Below are 18,884 nucleotides of genomic sequence, written 5' to 3'. Positions count from 1 at the left end.
TATGGTGCTTGTATGGGTTACCTGGCATCGTCCTGAACTCAAGGAAATTGCAGTTCTCATCCTTTCACATATGCATGGGTAGCAGCAGTACAAGGCTGAGCCATGCACAGGTATGTGAAAGCCCCTATTCCCTTTCTACTGAACATAATAGTCCCTCAGACTGGGATTACGGTATTACCTCCTTCATCATCTTCCCACCACCGCTCTCCAAATCTGGTGACCTAGGGCCATACTGCACCTATTCCTCTTGCCCCACAGCCATCTACCTCTGCTCCTCATGCACCTGCCTCGACACTTTAGCCATTCGCCCCCGACACACAGCAAGACTCTGGGAGCTGACGAAGTTACTACCAGTCAACTGATTACCTGCTAATCTGCTGCTTGGCAGCAGCTGGTTGTGTGAAAGCTCTTATCCTGCAGCTCAACTTTTTCACAGAGGGAGGTACGGCTGAACACGAACTCCTGTACAGAGGCAATTACACAAGCTACAGGGTTACTGCCTTGACATAGGCAGCTGAAGCCTGCTGCCTCCAAGTATCATTTGAAGTATTTCACACACCAGCAGTGGTGCACATATCTCAGCCTGGTTTGGTGGACTGGGCATTCGTGAGCCTGTCAGGTTGGCTGAGGTTTGTTCTGCGCTGATGTGTGTGTGCGTGCGCATGGTCAAATTGTTTTGCTTCCTGTTTGCAAGCTTGTTGAGGGAAAGATTGCCTCCTGCAGCACTTACAGGGGTCTTGCATAATGGGATGCTTGTCTCGGTGGAGCTTTGAGGTGCTACCAATACTGGCAGTCCATTGCACGCATTCAAAGAAAATCAAGACATTTCCTTGATTGCAGTTGCTTGACTGATGCTTTGGAGTATGGCACATGGCATTGGATTTGTTGATTAAGTATTATGGTGAGCCAGAAAGTGATTTGCCATGACATAATAAGATGTGACTGATGTGTCCTGATGTGATACAAACTGAAGCGTTGCAGAAAGATGCACAGTCAGACCCACATGGGGGTAAAACCTAAAGCACTTTTTCCAACACCCGGTTGTCAGATATTGGACTTGGACAATTACAGATTTGCCACCAACGCTCTGCTGTCCTCAGTCACCACACTAAATCTTCCTAATTGGCAAATACATTAGTGAGAACTGACATCACCATGTTAGTCACTGCGCAAACATGGAGGTTGGCGGGGAGGTACAATCGTTCAGAGTTGTCCATAATTAATCACAGACAGGTAGTTCAGAAAGGCTATGGGAACAGTCTCCACATTCACTTACTAACACTTTATGATCCAAAACAGAATCCAGAAGTTATTCCAAGACAGGCAGTCATAAAATCTTGAAAACTGGTACTGAGAGTTGCTTTTGTTGTGCCCCACATAAATCTGTCTGATTTTGGCTAAATTATATACTGTTTAAAGTCAGCACTTAAAGTAAAAACAACCTGTGTTGTGTTTAGAAGAACCTTTTCTGCTGAAACCTCCAAGTATTTGCAGTATGCTGTGTGCTGCAGAAGCTTAAGCCTTGGAGAAGCTGAGTTTCCCTTACGAAGAAGTCCAGATGGGGCATTGCAGAAGGCTTTACGGCTATATGCAGCCATCTAGGGTCAAACAACAAACAACACAAAAGCCTTATCAGCAAGGAACGTCACCTACCTAAATGGAAAGCACTGAAACAGTTCTGCTTTCTGTAGCCTACCCTGTGTCTCGTGAAGTGCCTGTTTCACAGCCGTGGATTGTGTGGTATGGGCAGAGCCAGAGCGGCCACTCAATGCCATATTGCACCAGGAGTCAAAAGCAACAAGGAAAATAACCTCCGTGCAGAAAAAGGAGCAGTGGCAAGTCCTGTAAGAGTTAAAGTGCTTTGGGAATATGGAGTATGATTGGAGAAAGTTTCAAGAGTGCTTCTTTCTGTGTCTGCAAGTGGTGGGGGCAATCACAAGGCAGCCTTATTTCTAGCAGTAACTGGTGTGTCTACCAGACTGCCATTAAGTTAGAGAGCAAAGGCTGATTGTGAAGCTGTATTTTAGAAATTTGAGGAGTTCCTGTACTTCATGTAAGAATGAAACACAGGAGAGGAATGTTATTAAACAAAATGAAAAGGAAGGAAAAAATCACAGGGGTGTTTGTGGCTGGGCTCACGCTGAAGACTAGGTCTTACAGTTCTGGAGGCTACCTGAGACCTGGTAAGACTGTGACTGTGATCAAAACAACCTGGAGGTGCTTACTGGCAGATTTCAAATTAATCCTTTAAGAAAACATTAGAATTCATCACAGCACAGCTTATAGAGAATGGACTCTTCTATGGCAAACTAGACAGGATACAAAGAAACTCAAAATTACTATAAAACTGAAACTGGAGGTCAGAAAAGTCCAGCAAAGCAGTGCAAGATGTTGCCTACGCTGGGCTAACAGTACATGCCCAACTAACGGCCAGGAGGTGGGAGAAGGTGCAAGAAATCCCTTGAAATTATGTCAGTTTGCCAGCTTTGCAGGCAGCAGGACACTATTTGCAGTCCAGAGGAGGAAGCAGATAGTGACCTAGTCAAATGACCACTTCCTTGGAGCAGGAGATAGTTGTATTAGACCACTGGACTATCAGTTGGAAAGCAAATGTGTCCTTAACTTTATATGAGCTGAAGAGCATTAAGTTCACGTTACCACAAAGAGGTTTTTTCACACTGCAGGAAAAGCTAAGGCACTGGAGGAAAGACAGCTAAAAGACCCCAAAATCTTTACGGTGAACTTACACTGGGTGTTTGTGGAAAAGATCACACTCTCATTGCTACCAGAGAAAAGACACTACTGAGAGGTTGGTCTCTCGACAGAACCTCTCCTTGGTTGAGAGAAACCTGCCCTGCTTCAACTCCCGAGCTCCTTTGGCATAAGCCTGTGTACCTGTCCCACGTTTCGGGCATGTTTTGTTTCTACACTTTCCCTGAGTCTTTACTATTCAGAGACATTTCTTTAAGTACATTAGATGGACATAATTATTTCAATAATCTCTTTCTTACTATCCCTTTTTAAATTAGCATTAAAAGTGTCCAAAGCTTATGTTGGGGCAGAGCTTGTAGGTATCTGTTTCCTTTTCTCCTTCTCCCATCTCATTCAGCATTGGGTCATTTGTTCCAGTTCTTTGGTTGTTATTTTCTGTAACATCCTTCTTCTCAATGTTTTTCCACAGTAGGGCAGTAAGGCAGTGTTACATCCCCGTTCACACCTTTACACCCCACAGCCATCTTTGTGTACAGCTCCCATTCTGGCTCTGCTCATCTGCTCTCCTGTGGTTTCTTTGCTTGGAAATTCAGGCCTCCCAGTGGCTTGATTCCCACTGCAGAGCATCATAGCTGTTTCTCAGTGCTACTTTGTGTTCCTTACTCTCCCCACCTTACAGCGGGGTTTACTTGACCAAACACTGCAGCGGGTCTCCAGAAGTACCTCCCAGGCAATAACAGCCACGGATCCCGTTCCTACGCACTTTCACTTCTAGTTGAGTATTTACAGAGGAAAGAAACTAATGAAGAGAGTGGTTTCGGAAGAAAGGCAGGGAAAGGGAGGAAACATGAACTGCTGGAGAAAGAGCAAATGCTTTTTATGGGCTTTGTGGGTAACAAGAACCACATGTGGATGGAGCTGGATGGAAGGAATCTAAGTTGGTGCATTTTCCCAGTTTTAAAGGAGAAACCAATGCCTGGCTACTTGGAGATGGGAAGCAACAGATATGGCAGGAGAATTGTCTTGTGGCCGTCACTGTGGCTGGGGGCAGAAACGGTAAGACTACAGCATTCTTGCAACTGCTAAAAAAGATCAAATCTGAAATAAGAGAGCTTCCTTCTTCTGTCCCCTCAAATTCCCTGTTTTACTTCATAGTGCAAATTCTCATGAGCACTGGATGAAGACAAACTTAATTCTTTCATTTCCTGACTCTTCAGTGCTTGCTTTGCAACCTTAATGTTCTTTTAATGAATGTTTTTGGATGTGGTATAAATATATATAACATAAACTACAGTTAGATGCCAATCAGTGGCATTTATCATATCCCTTCACTCTTTCATTCACACGTTGTCCACTAATTCATATCACCCTGGGCCACACGTAACAGCTTCAAATAACTCTTCTAAAAAATCAAGGCAAAATGCCTACGTCTTGCTCTTTCTGTACATGTGTTTGTATGTATAAAATGCAGTAGCAACTGCCTCTGAGAACAAAGGGAATAAGATACCGAGTGGGGGGCGGGGGAAGAGTTCCCAAAAGTCAGGACATGGTATTTCCTCAACTGTTATATAATATTTATATTACGGTAGCGCCAAGAGGCTCCAGTCAAGTTCAGAGCTATCTGATTATATGAACTTCACAGAAACATACCAAGACACTACCCCTGCCCCAAGGAGGAGATAATCTAAAAAGAAAAAAACACAGAATACACTAATATGAGGAAGGGTGCATGTGTGAGTGAAGCTGATGAGAGGGAGAGACAGCCATCTTAGAGCTGAAGCTGCATTTCTCTCACAGTTATAAAGGGCTGGCTATCCACAAAGCATCTAAGGCAAGGTCCCTTCTGTAAGCAGAATGATTAGCCCCACAGGGAATTCCCACAGTAAGTGGTTATTCATGAAGAAAGGTGCTTGAAGAGAGGGGATGAATGCTTATTGGTTTCAAGAAAAAGGTCTTTGGAAAAAGGCTAATAGATTTGAAGATTGACCCTGGATTTTGATGGTAAAAAAGGGAATTTTTATCCATTTGTTTTCTCCTGGATCATGTATTGGAGCTAAAAGCTGAGGAGCCACTATGGACACTGGTAGAGTTAACAGAGGGAAATTAGTGAACTCCGTATTTAATCAAGAAGATACTCTGTTTTATGAAACTAGCTGATTTCCCTGCTGCCTTACCACACTGACTTAGTCAAGTCTTCACACTGGCTCTTATTCTCTGAATTCAGTGACAGTCCTTGCTGGTTCTGTTCCTTCTGGCTGGACTGACTGCCCATCATCTCAGCTTCATGGAGACCACGCCAGAAAACTGCTAGGCATCTCACACAGAGCTCTCCGAGCAGAAAGTGCCTGGGTTGCCTCTGCAGCAACCTTGAGTGAGGGGAAAATCTGTTAACTTGCTCTTCTGCCCATTCCCAAGTGCTTCAGCCCTCTGACTCAGGGGGCTTTCTGTGGAGCAAGATGCTTTTCTGGAGAGGAAAGGTTGCTAGAGCACTGACCTCCCCTATTCCACCTGTGGGATCTGAGGTTTTCTCAGGATCAGGAATAATGTCTGCACAGCCAGCCTTGCTGTCTCAGTAGCTACCTGGGAGAAAGAGGTAGCAAGTGGCCTCTTTGCATCTGAGCCTAATGTGCTCAGATAATTTCAGAGATATTATTGTCCATCTGATGGAGACGACTACTAGAGGCTGGATTTGGCTTAAAATAGAAATGGGCCAACCACTTTTTTCAGATAAAGAACGTGGATAACTTCTCTCTTTCCCTTTCTAATGTCTCCTTTTTCAATGGTTTTAGCTGTTTCCATTGGCTACAGTTCTGAGGGGCAGCGGGTGATAAGAGCTAGTCTAGTGGTATTTTCAGCCTGATCAGGAACAGAAAGTACAAGGAATAAAGGCTTCCAGACAAATTTTTTAGTGTCAGGTGTTTCTGACTGTCTGGGACAGTTTGTGGGAGTGAATCTGAATCATTCCCTCTTCCCCTTGATCTTCATTCATGGCTGCTCTACTGCAAAGTCTTTATATGGCTGAGTTAAGGGGAAAAAAGTCCTCTATCAGGGAAAAATTGGAGGCATGGGTGGAAAAAGTTCTCATAAAAGTGGGAATAATTGTATATGGGACATTGTATCTGATTGCAGTGAAGAGCTCTGGGGCAGGAAGGGAGATTGCTGTTCCTGGGAAAAGCCTCTCTGCCAAGAAGCAGGGCTGACCCATGCCCCAGCCCTTCTACTGCTGCTGACAGCAGCAGCAACGAGCCTCATTTTCCGATTTGGTTGCTCAGGCAAAGTAGGCAGAAGATAATAGCTATAGTCTTGCCCTCAATTGTCCCCTATCTTCCCAGAAAGTCTGCTGACCTAGACACCTCCCACTCTGTCCTACTCCTAAAATCAACTGTGTGGTTCTGTTTTTTAGTGTGTTGATGTGTATTTTGATAGTCCCTAAAGGCAACACTCATGGTGCAGGGCCATACTAGTCCAGACACTGGTTAAATCTGTAATAAAAGTATACATTTTATGCTCAGGAGTTATAAATAAAGCAAGTTTCAAGTCCCAGCTGGCCTTCAAGAAGAGTTGCATAGAAAGCTGCAGATATCCATGGAGCAGCTGAACATAAGCTTGGTCCTTCAGGGGCAAATGCAGCCATGATGCTCTTGGCGAGTGCTGTGCAGCGGTGCAAGGTCTCCCTGTCAGGGTTTGAAGAGGAATGTGACACAGTGCACAGTGCTCATGGGAAGGCTTTAGCCCTCTGAGCCCTCCAAAAAACCCATCTGTGAAAATCTCCCACTGAAAGCAACGTGGTGAAACAAAAGCGCAGAGAAGGCTGCGGCATGGGGGCATTAGGCTGAACTGAAAGCACATACCAGGTTAATTTATCCATAATACCTGTTGATAAAGTGAGTAAGTACACAGGCAGGTGTTTTCCTAGCTGTGGAAATGAAAGACTGGCCAGATGAATTTGATGGCAGCTGGACTGGAGAGCTTGTAGCCGCCCGTCACTTATTTTGAAGACATCTCCCAACTACCATGTAGTCTAGGGTGGGAACCAGTGAAGAAATGGGCCTGAGGAGGTTTGATTTTGTTGAAGGCTGCATACTTCTCCAGTTGGTGGCATTTAGGGGCCGTGGCCACAATTTCAGCCTGTGTTGACAGGGATGATACATTGCAGGGACTAAAAAGAAACCTTTTGAACCTCAGTTGGTGGCTATTTGCCACACACTTCATCTGTAATTGTCTCTAATCCTGGCCACTTTCCCTGTCTGTTGGTGAAACACATTCACATTCATCCTAAACAAGTAGAAATGTGAAAGCAGATCTGGTGTTGCAAGCATTAGATGCACAAGTAAAGAACAGAAATTACAATCAAGCAATAACAAGGCATCAGAAATTATGTGTGTCGATTACTTTTGAAATAAAGAATGACAAAATAAATTAATTCAAGGGAGACGTCATTGCAATTAATAAGCTGTCAATTCATGTAATGAATGCAGAAGAACAAAAAGGTTATCTCTGTAATCAGTGCTGTGACCCTGATGTCCTTAGGGCACAATGGATCAGAAAGATTTTTTCCCCCCCAAATGTTATAACCATTCAGAAATACAGGTATGGTCAGAACGTATAATTTTATAGTACTGCAAGACCGTATAACTGATTATTAATACTGAGGTAGGATAACATTTTGTTCCTAAAGCTGTTTTATAATTGTGTGATGTCTCTTATTTCATGGCATAACCATGGTGTATAATAACTAGCTCTGATTCAGTACTTTAATCACTTGATCATACGAAGCATTTCATTTCATGAAGTAATGACAGGTGGAATTTCCTTGTGCCTCTCACTCTATTGTCTGAATAATTTAATGCAAGGCATGATATGGCCAAACTTGCTCTTTAGCTTCAGACAGTTTGGGCGACTCATGTAAAATAAGTGCACAGGTCTGAATACTGAAATGTAACCAAACAGAAATCTCTTTGGAAGAAACAAGGGCACTTTTGGGGCAAAGGACACATATTCCATGAGGCTGGACTGCAGAGTATGTTTACGCTGCACGATGTGCTCGTCTGTAGATCACAATGCGCACTACATCTTGCAGCATATCAGAGGCATCAACCAGCAGCAATTTCTGTGACCTTTCCTGAAGGAGAGGGACAAGCTGTCTCACCGTAATTGTGCTTCAAAGTCAACACAACTGTTGCCATCCTGACCCTTCATCTCCCTCCTCCTCAAACATCCAGCATTTTTATGTATAATGTGATCTTAATAAAAGGAAAAGGAAAATGATGAAAGGCTATGCTTTTTCCCTCTCTATTCACAAATATCATTGAACATCACAATTATATCAGCTTCATAAAAACTGTCATTAAAAATATGACACATATTGCAAATATTACACATACTTCCACCTACTACATCATTAAATCAATTACTCTTAAGTGTATAAATACATACCTGACCAAAAAAAATAAATAATCACAATGAGGACTTACAGCAGAGTTGTCTAAAACTCATGAGAAAAAATGCACCATACCAAGTTAAATCCCAAGAAAAGTTTAAAGGCCAAGTTTTTCTTCCACTGAGTAGCTCAGTAAATGTCTACAAAGCCACGTAAGGGAGAATACTGAGAAAACCAAGAATCTGTATATTCTGTGTAGAGTAGAGTGGCCAGCAGCTCTACATTGGGTGAACTTTTGCTTTGGTTACAGATGAACAATCTATTCCTAAAGAACTATCTTGGACATGTTTCCACAGCGTGCTATACCTGCTCAGTACTACTGTCAATGGGAGCTAGATGTGCGCAGCATCCACCAAACCACAATGCACTGAATTTCATAATTGTTCCAGGATGATTCCCAATGAAAATTCAAAACTAAACGCAAAATGAACTTACAGAACAAAACAAAAAGTGAAATTACAGTGGAGCATGTGCCCAGCAGCTCCAAGCATGTAATCACTGATTGCTCAGTCCTGGAGACCTTGTCTTATCTTTTTGTCCTGGTGATAATTCATTTTGTCTATCCATCGCCTCATACACTGGAAATGGAAGAATACAGAGGCCTTGGTGCAGGTCCTAGAAAACGCTCATTTTTCTCTGCTGCCTGTCCAGGGCAGAGCCAATGTATTGGTGGGTTTGATTTTAGATGAAAGAAACTTGGAACATTTTACGTTTGTTGAGTTGCTTTGCCTCTTTCTTCTTTAAATAAGCGTTGTCTGATTTCTAAGATGAAAAGTTTATGGGAAGCATTATAAATTGATATGGCTAATAGGACTGCACATTCTCCGATATTAACAAAGATGGAAGCTTGCACCAAGTACCCTCCAGTATTGTCAAATTGCACCTGTGAAAGAAACCAATAGATAAAAATATCAATTCATGCTACAAATGAAATGTCGCTACAATCAAAATACACGTGAAAGAAAAAATTCTGCAAAGAGCTTGTCTCTGATTTATCTGTGTTGCAATCTGTGTCTGCTTATGTCTCACCTTGTGTCGGCATTTTCCTCACTGAGCAGCCCCGCTTACCCGTGTGCCAGTCTGTCAGGTATACCGGCTCTCCAGGGGCATGGATGGATTTCTGCTCAGTGTTGTCAGTCACCTGAATTGCTCTGTTCCCAAGCGTGCCAGCTTGTGACTCCTGACATCACTAGAAAAAAACAGCACCGGAAAAAGACACAGCTGACACTCTTCAGTTGCATTAAGGTCCTGGATCTCTCCAGAGGTTAAGTATCATTAGGAATAATGCCAATGGCGCTATGCATTTGTAAACCAGGTAAAAGAACAGAATTAAGGCCTCCAAATGTAATCCCCTCTCTCGCTCCCCCAAAAATGAACTGGGTGAAAGAAAGCTTGGTTCAGAACAAAACGCAAATGGTCTCATGAAAGCAAAACAAAGCCCATTCCGGTTGGGGGGAGCTGGTGGCTGCCAAGGGCTGGGGGGGAGTAAGTGAGACAGACCTGCAATGAAGAATATTGCGATTCCTCTTTTTCGCTTGCCTGATTGATGGAACTACAACAATAGAAACAAAAGATGGCTTGAATGGGCAGCGAGGTAGCAGAGACAGGCTGACACACCTTGATACCAGACTTGCACAGCTGCACATATGCCACTGCTGATCCATCAGCCCAGCATGCTGCTCACGATGACTGATCAATCTACACTTGCCATTGCTTGATGTTAGCAGCAGCAGACAGTAAGAGAGAGAAATATTCGTAATGTACTGGAGGGTATGTTTTTGTTTCCCTTTTAGTGTTTTTTTTTTTCCCCTCACAGAAAAGCCCTATGGTTTATAACAGTGCAAATATACCTCCACTGGCTCCAGGAACCACATCTTTTACTTAAGTAAAATTCTCATGGACCTAAAACCTGGGATATTTGTGTCCTCTCCATGCTGCTAAATGCTATACTTTTCAGTGAGAATTTGGGGAAATGAATGAGGAAGGAAAGGCAAAGTGAGAACTGGTGCAGATACTGACTGTTATGACCAGGAGTTGCTTCAAACGAAAAGGAAGAATGGTCAAAGGCTGATATAGAGGAGCTGCTGCAAAAGGATGAGGCAGCCTGACCTGCCTGCTTTCCAAGATGAGTTTTGGTCAAATGATTTGTATTGAAAAAATATTCTTCAAGGTAATTTGTAGAGTCTAGACAATAACTGCCACATGAGAGAGACGGAAATTTTCAGATCAATAGATGAGTTTGCAGCAACTCTTCTTCTTAGTATTTATATTCGTTACTGCTGGAATCCACAGACTCAGCACTCATTCAGTAAAGACCTTCCTCAAATTATTATTAGGCTCTTGGCCGCTTCTTTTCTACTCTAGATATGCTATTGGTATCAAGCAAAGCAAATCTCTGTAAGACCAAACAATCAAAGTAGAAAATGCTTAAAAGCTCTGTATTGTGGTTAGTGCTTGCTGATTATTTGGATGCAGCTTTGTAATGAGAACCCAGTAGTATTCTTAATATTCAAATATCTTAGAAGAATAGCCAAAAATTTGACACAAAGGAAAAATTAGGAAAAACCTGACACTCTAAAATGAACCGACTGCCCATTCATATCAGTGGGAATTTTGTGCTAACTGCAAGGATAACCTATGCCTGTTATAAATCTGCAACTTTTATTTCATTTTGCACATGTATTTAATCCATCTGTAAATTGTTCATTGGATAGCACAGGACGATACTCTCTCGGGAACTGTAAGGTATGTGTATTCAACAGTGGAGAATAAACACAAGATTTTATTACAAAATGCCACTGCTGCTCCTGGCATGAGTAATTTGTGCACCTGCATTTTTAAAATGTTTCAAAGTTTTTCCCCTCTGTGAATTCAGTGGCAACACACATTATCTTCCAGGCTGCCACAACACAGTATTTGCAGACTGGGTCACGTCAGCCCTTGTTATCCAGAAGCCACTGTTTTCTGAGCAAATAGCAACTGAAAATGACAATGGTTCGCTCCAGACAGGGGAGAATGAGAGTGTTTCCTTATGGCCTAGTAATGCATGTCTGCAAGATGAGCAGGAGACATACGTGGGGCTCAAATCCAAATTCAGAGTGGGGTTTCAGAGAGGACAGAGGCATGAGGAAACGTGGAAGGGATTGAATGTATCAGGATGGCACTTCTCCAACAGTTTGTCCCACATTCGAGCATATTCCTCCTTGCAACATGCCTGGATCTGCAAGCTTGGGGAGTGAGAGACTGGGTCTGGAGATTGAAATACACTCTCTGGCGTAGCACTGCACAGCCAAAGTGCTGGGCCAGCCATAGATATCATTAAATGTAGAGTCCTGAATAATTACTACTGTGCTTTAAATACACCATCACCTTCCGGAAGGCTGAGTACCCATGGGACCTTGACTGGCTGATCAAGGTTTGGAGCAGGTAGGGGAATTAGGACATTTTAGTTAGTTTAGGCTTAGTAATTTAATTTTTAATAGTTATTCTGCAGGTGTCTAAAGTCGGCTCTGTATATACAATTTTTAAGTAAAAATTTCCCTTGTGTTCCCTGTAATCTCTCTGAAATGTTCCTTGATTCTCTCAGAACTCTCTCATTCAAATATGTAAAGTGTATAATTCCAAGCAATCTTACGTATTTGTACATCTTAAAGTCATATTATCATCTTAAAGTCCTATATCACGCAATTCCCCCATTTGCAATGGATCTTAGGCAAAAAGGGATTGAGATCTCATGTTGTACCAGTTTGATCATTAGAGACTATCTCCAAAGGCAGTCACAAGCAGGTGAGTTTGCAGTGTGTTTATTTAACTGATATTGCAAATGCTGATGGAGAGATGGTGCTGATGAAATTGCCTTGGATGAAGCTTTATTTTCTTAATTTGTTAAGGGTTGGAGAGGCAAAACAGCACAACCAGCTTGCAGTTTCCAAGATCTCCATGGCACATACGTATTTAGAGAATGAGATTTGAATGGTTGTGTGCAAAAGTCTCCAGCTCCATGGAGATGCACTTCACATTTCAAATGGTGCAAATCTGTGGACCTGGGAATGCCCAGTTCTGCCTGCAAGAGGGCAAACATGGCAGGAAATCAGACACCTTTGCCATCAGGGCTAAGTGTTTGCCTCCCGCCCTTCATCTATACCTGACCACAAGGTGCACAAAACATGTTCAGGTCTGTATTTACTACCAGTCCCCACAAAAACTTGGTGCCCCCCTTCTACTTCAAGCCTTATTGCAGATTAGGATCATAAATGCAGAGCCTAATTCTTTCCCTCTTTTGTCATGAAGAGCTGGAATGAACACTATCAAGGCATGAGGATGGAGGGGAATCAGAGAAATGGGAAATCACTGAGCAGAGCCTCAATACCAGGCTGCTGTTTCCTCTAAACCCACTTTCAGGGCCATTTAAGTTGCCATTGGAAAGGTCTAGGTGGAGGATACTACTGGGACAGTACCTCTAGCATGTAACTGGGTACCATCTCTTTACTGGAAACCCCTCCTAGAACCAGGGCAAACACAGCTCCTCTGCTCCTGTCAGGTACCAGCCCAAAGCTGATCAACAACCCTACAAGAGGAACTTTTCTCGGGCATTTTTATCCCCTAATTAACACCTTTTAGATTGTGTGTTTGTGTGTGTGTGCATGTGTGTATCACAAGGACAAGAGACTTGAGCAAGAGACTTGAGAAGAGACTGAGCAAGGGGGTGGTGACCTATGGGGATGGCGTGGGTAGAGTAGAGGTAAGAGTGCAACCAAACCCGTGCTGAGGACAGCATGAGCACTCAGTCATGCAGCGATTCTGCAGGTCCATATTCAGAAAGTTTCCACTTAGACATCAGTCACCTCCTCTGCTAGCTACTAAACCCATTAATAAAAAAAAAAGAAAGTTAGGTGTATATAGAGAGAATAAAAGACTTCTGGAGAAGGGAGCAAACAGGCAGGACTGCAGGAAAAAGAGGTAGACTGGGCTGCGGTGGAAAACCCGAGTGAGCGGTGGTGTCTCTTCTGTTTGTTGGCAGAGGGAAACAGAAAGCAGAGAGAGGTTAGAAAAGGAAATGGGGTGAGGAGGGAGGCTGCATTTCTTGCAGCGTTCATACAGCAGTCCCAGCTGGTGGGGCAGCAACATTTTCAAATACACTCCAGGGTGCAAAGGTCGTGCAGGACATATCAAGCTGGTTGGGTCATGAAAGATCCCCCCACTGCTTTGCTCCTAGCCACCCTGACTCTTGCTAAGTAGTGGTTATAACCAGAAACACCAGGCTATGAGAAGATTTGAACATAATGGAAAGAAAAAGCAAAAACAGGGAAATGGTTGAGAATGGAAATAGCCGGGTGAATAAACCAGCTTGAGGAAGATGTTTACAAACCAAGTCATGCAAATAAAGATTTCCCACATCCTTCCACAGCACTGACAGCTGAGAAAATCTCACTTTGGCCAATAAGGGGGAAGTGGCCAACCCTACTATGCATTTTCTTGGACAATACAAAGAACCCAACTCAGACAATACACTAAGGCTGTGACAAGGAATAACCACTCATAAAACAGAGGCACACTCAGCAAAAGTAATTGTCAGTGTCTGTAAAGTAAAGAAAAATGGAAAACAGAGAGAGAGAGACAGAAGCAAAGAAGATAAATGAAAGAAGAGTCCCTCCAGATGAGATTGAAGCCTAACTCCAGTCTCTAAACATCTGACTGGAAAGTTTGACTTGTCTGCACTTTGAAGTTCAGAAACACAAATATAACTTAATTTTGTGTGAAATTTCTGAAAATGCAGCAAACCAACAAACCAACAAGACGCACTTTGCCTGGCCAAGCATAGTTTGCACAGGACCATATTTGCCATCCTACCCAAATAGTACCTCGCATCACTGACACCTCCCTCCATGGTGGGCTGCTCTTGGAGCACTCATGTGGGGAGCAAAGGCTGCCAAGGATGCTGCTTAGTACCGATACTCCCAGAGAATCAGTCCTGACAAATTCACAGTCTAAGGAAGTGTGTTAAGTAATTTCAAATAAATATGTTTGAAGACAGTACAATCTGCCCTCAGATATTCCACTGGCAGAAAAGTAGGCTAAATTAATCAGATTAATTATTCATTGCAAATTCTCTCAGCTCCATCATTGAGGTCAACAGCAAAAGTGCCACTGAGTACAATGGGATGAGGTCTCCAAAAGTGGATAACGCTCCTTTACTTCGCAAATATGAACAGCTTTGCTAGTTTCTGAGGGACAGGCAGAAGCAACCAAACAAACAGAGGTACGTGCAAATAAGCAGTTTTGTTTCACAAAGATTGACTTCTGTTTCAATCCATGTGGGACTGTATGTCCCATATTCTGCTCTAAGCTTTATGTTCAAATGAACCCAAATTCTCAACTCTCATCTGAGTTAAAATATATACATATATATGCATATATATGCACACACACAAATATATATATTTGTATACATTTACACACATTTCTCACGTGGTTTTGCATCAGAACTCTCCAAAATAATGATTTTGATGCAAAACCATAACCTAATGACACTCTCTCAAAGACTTGTGACCTAATTGGTAAGCAAGGTCTGAACTTTTTTAATTTATAGCGAAACCCCAAAGTTAGTCAGACTGGTTGCATCGCAAATGCTTTACACAGCTGTTCAAATGAAAACACAGAACACTTGAGGCCTCGATCTCAAGAATCACCACGCTCTTTGTACTCCACAGAGGTCTTTCAGTCAGTACTGTACACCTGTATTTTTTAGACCCATCGATTATGTGCCTGAGCAATGTAATTATAACCTAAGCCATACCCTCTGATTAAATACATCAGCCTAAATTCATGTTTATTTTAACTGCCTCTACTTATCCAGCCCAATCCAGCCTCCAGAACACATGAAAAGACTTTTCTGAAGAGTTCCTTCATTTTTTCCACTCCCCCCATGTAAAACCAGAGTGAATATTTTTACTGGGGGAGGGAGGAGAAGAAAAATAAACAGGGGGGGAAATGTAATTGGAGGTGGCATGAAGAGCATGGCCTCTCTGCTTCTCTCTACTGTTAAAGCCCTCAGGGGATTTAAAGGCCACAAATGATGTAGGTCTTCTTCTTGAACCACTGTGAACTTTATCTGTTTGGGTTTAGTATCACTAAATGTGTATTAATGTCAAAGATTGTTTGCGTGGATTATTTATAAGGCATTCACTTCAAATTAGTGCTGCTTAAAGTATGTGAGTTCATAACTTGCCTACAGCAGATGCAGTCTGCAGCAACCGAAACAGCAAGTGGCTCCATAGATGTATATACAACAGCTGGAGGCAGATCAATAATAGAAACATTAACCATGGTATTGTTTTAGAAGCAATTCTTTACTTTGGAGATATATTTTATTCCACATTAATGGTACCTTAACTAAAATGATAGAAGACATGTAAGGATGCATCTCAAAGTGGTGCACTGGGACTTGCATGCTCTCGCCTGCCTGTTACTAACACAGCTTCTCCTCGTGCTGTAATTCTGCACGTCTCTCCTCCATCACCTGCCCCACTGCAGGGAGGACCTTGCTGTGAGCATGCATGGGCTGTCAGGCCACCTCCTCTAGTACCAGCTAGCCACCTTGCCGTGCAGTGTCTACAGGTTTTAGTACAGGGCCCATGGCGCTTTATGCTATGTGCAAGGGAACCGGCACATTTCTGTACCAGAAGAAAGAGGAGTGAGCTGACCACTGCATGTCAGCGGGAGTAATGCTGTCTCACAACAGCAATCATGTGCAAGGCAGAGGCCCTGATGTGACTCTCATTAGTGACCTGGTAGGCATCAAGCTCTTCGACTGACTGTATGGAAAAGTGAATTTTCAGTCACCTTTACCTCACCTGACCATCCCCTCGAATGGGCCAGAAAGGTGTCCATTTAACTACCTGTAAGTCAATCAAGTAAAGGTCAGTCCCTTAGAGAAGTGATTACAGACACTAAAGGTCATAGTCCAGGTTTTTCAATGAACATTAAATATGCCTTGACACTGCCAAGGGTACAAACATACGCAGATTGGGAATATATATAAATATACGGAAGCGTAAATATGCATCTAGCTTTCCCAGGTTCAATCTGAGCCTTGTTTGATCAATTCATCAACTCAAGTCGATGGGAGTTTTAGACTATTTTGCCAATGGCTTTGGAGAATGTACCAAGACCAAGACAGGAGAACTATGCCCTACTGGTCTCCACACTGTGGCTCTTTGGCACAGTCCCTGTGTGCAGCTCAAAACCAGTGAATGACTTAAACTTTCTTCTTGTTCAGACAGCAGTTTTGGGGTCCAAATGTAAACTTGGCTTTCTGTTGAGCATGTGGGATGGGTCTTGGTACTGAGGCCCATGATACTGGAAGATCTGCATTGTCTCCAACATCTGCTTAAGGAATATCTTTCCAGTCATCAGCAAATTAATCTAGCGGAAATAGTTATATTTAGTTATATAGTGATCGTTTTTGTTATAGTCAGGCTACCTTTGTATAGCCAGACGTGTTCAGCAGCATAAACTCCTCCAGTCTGACCACTGACTGACACAGCTATGAGAAAACTTCAAGGTCCCCCTTTCAAGCACTAATTCATCAGTGATAAGCAATTAAATTGTCTTTGGAAGCGGTTGGTACTTCCCAGCAACGCTAGTTTAGAAAGAGTCTATTGAAAACCAGCACTGGTGCCTCTTACATTAGCTTGGGAAGGCATTTCAGTCATATCTTTGAGTTTACTTCCAAAGACAGAACATTTTCAACATCTCGTTCCTATTTTCTCTCCCCCACTTACTCTCTGTTGCCTCCCAGTCTCATTCTCTCCTATTGTTTCTTACTCCTCCTCTTCCCCTTCCTGCAGTTTCTCTGACACCTCACAGCATGCTGGGTCTTTCTCGGGCCCCTCACCATGGGTGGTATCTGGGGGTTCTCCTCCTCTCCCTTTTAGCTACTTTTGCTTTCCTCCACCCTTTTTTACGTCCTTTATTTTTCTCTCCAAGCTGTATCCCTCTCTTTCATTAGCCTCCTTATTTTGCTCTTGAGAATAACATGGGTTTTCACTGAGAGTACAAACAAGGCCTGACCACTTTCCAGAAGTATTTTGAGGTGCTGAGTGGGTGTTTGTTTGTTCCAGGGCTCACTTTCTTTGTTGGGACCTTGAGGATTATCTGGCATGAGCAGCTCCTCCTTTTGCTCCTTAGCTGCTGGCACCCATCTGCAGACCTTGCTCCCAGCACACACATCCACAGTAGTTGTAAGCTGTATTTATTTTGGGCCATAGACTGTACTAATGGCCTGAACCGGCAAAATTCAGGTTCTCCCTCAAAGATCCTGAGTGCCCATCCCCGCACGTGATTTCCTGGGGAGTTGTGGACCCTTTGCACCTCCAAGGAGCTAATCAGGACCTTGCAGGATGGCACTTCCTGCAGTAGGCATTGCTACATTAAGCAATTAATAAAGATGATTACAGCTCAGAGCTAAATATGGTATATTACGGTGTTGTACTTCACTTATATTACCCTCATGGCAAATGAGTCAGAGAGACACTGCCATGTATTTTTGAGGAGTGACTCTTTATGCTAATTAATGATATCAATATGCACATGGTGATGCTGGTATAATTAGCACAGTGGATAGCACCAATATAAAACAACAGAAAGAACCTGTCTTAGAGAAACCAACACAGTGGATACGTACTTAAAGCTGCATGAAAATCCTGTAGCAAAAGCCAAGGAGGTTCAGTTACAATCCCCTCAACCTGACACAAGCTCACCCAAGGCTTACAGATGTTTTGGTGAACCCGGGGTTCGTTTGCTATGATTTGGACAGATGTATGGACACTGAATGAAACGTGGGATTACAAAACGAGCTGATACAGAGGGAGCTGGGTTGGGGTTTGCATTGGTTTGAGGCTAGATCTAGAACAGGCCTCAGAAGTTGCCAAACACAAGACAAACAAAACTGAAGAAATAAACTGTCTGTGGAAGCCCTGCAAAGTCAGTCCAAGGTGTTTCATACAGCTGTACTAAGTCTGGAAAGAAAAGTCAACATACAGGCTATCAGCTCTCTGTCAGTTGGTATGCTCTCCAGGAAACAATACACAGGTTTTATGGGCCAGATCCATAGCTGACAAAAATTGATGCAACCCCGCTGAAGTCACTGGGGATCAACCAGCTTACATCAGCTACATCTCCAGCCCAACATCATTTACACTTGCATAGTTCCAATATCCAAAAGGAGCAAAGCTGAAGTGTAGAGTTTGTGTGGTCGTTGGGTGTCTTCCTTGAGTCAATCAACGTGGATGACTTTAAGATCTTTTCTTTGGTCCAACCTCCCACTCTGCTTTTTGGCCACAAACTTACAGTTTGCTGCATCCAGGCAGGCCCCGGTACATGCCTGCATTTCACTCCACAGGGGTCCTTTCTTACAAAACACATTGCAAAAATCAATGGTCTGCCATACTCTTTACCTCCTATTTCAAGCCAGGCTGTAAGCTGTCAGGAGAAGGAGCATCCCCTAGTATATTTTTATTCAGCCTGGGCACAATGGTACATAATTCCCATTGATGCTCTAGGTATTCCTATAAAAAAACCAAGGACATTGGAACGCCTGTCTCATCTCAGAGTGCCTAAATTGTTCAATTTATTTTTGCAAGGGATCAGGCCCTTTACATCTATAAAATCTGGGCACAACACACCCAGTGAGATATAAATTGTTAACCTGGAGTTCTCCCTACAACCCTGA

Source organism: Gymnogyps californianus, chromosome 2 (assembly GCF_018139145.2).
Source record: "Gymnogyps californianus isolate 813 chromosome 2, ASM1813914v2, whole genome shotgun sequence".
Lineage (NCBI taxonomy): Eukaryota > Metazoa > Chordata > Aves > Accipitriformes > Cathartidae > Gymnogyps > Gymnogyps californianus.
Note: the sequence above shows the minus strand (reverse complement) of the source record.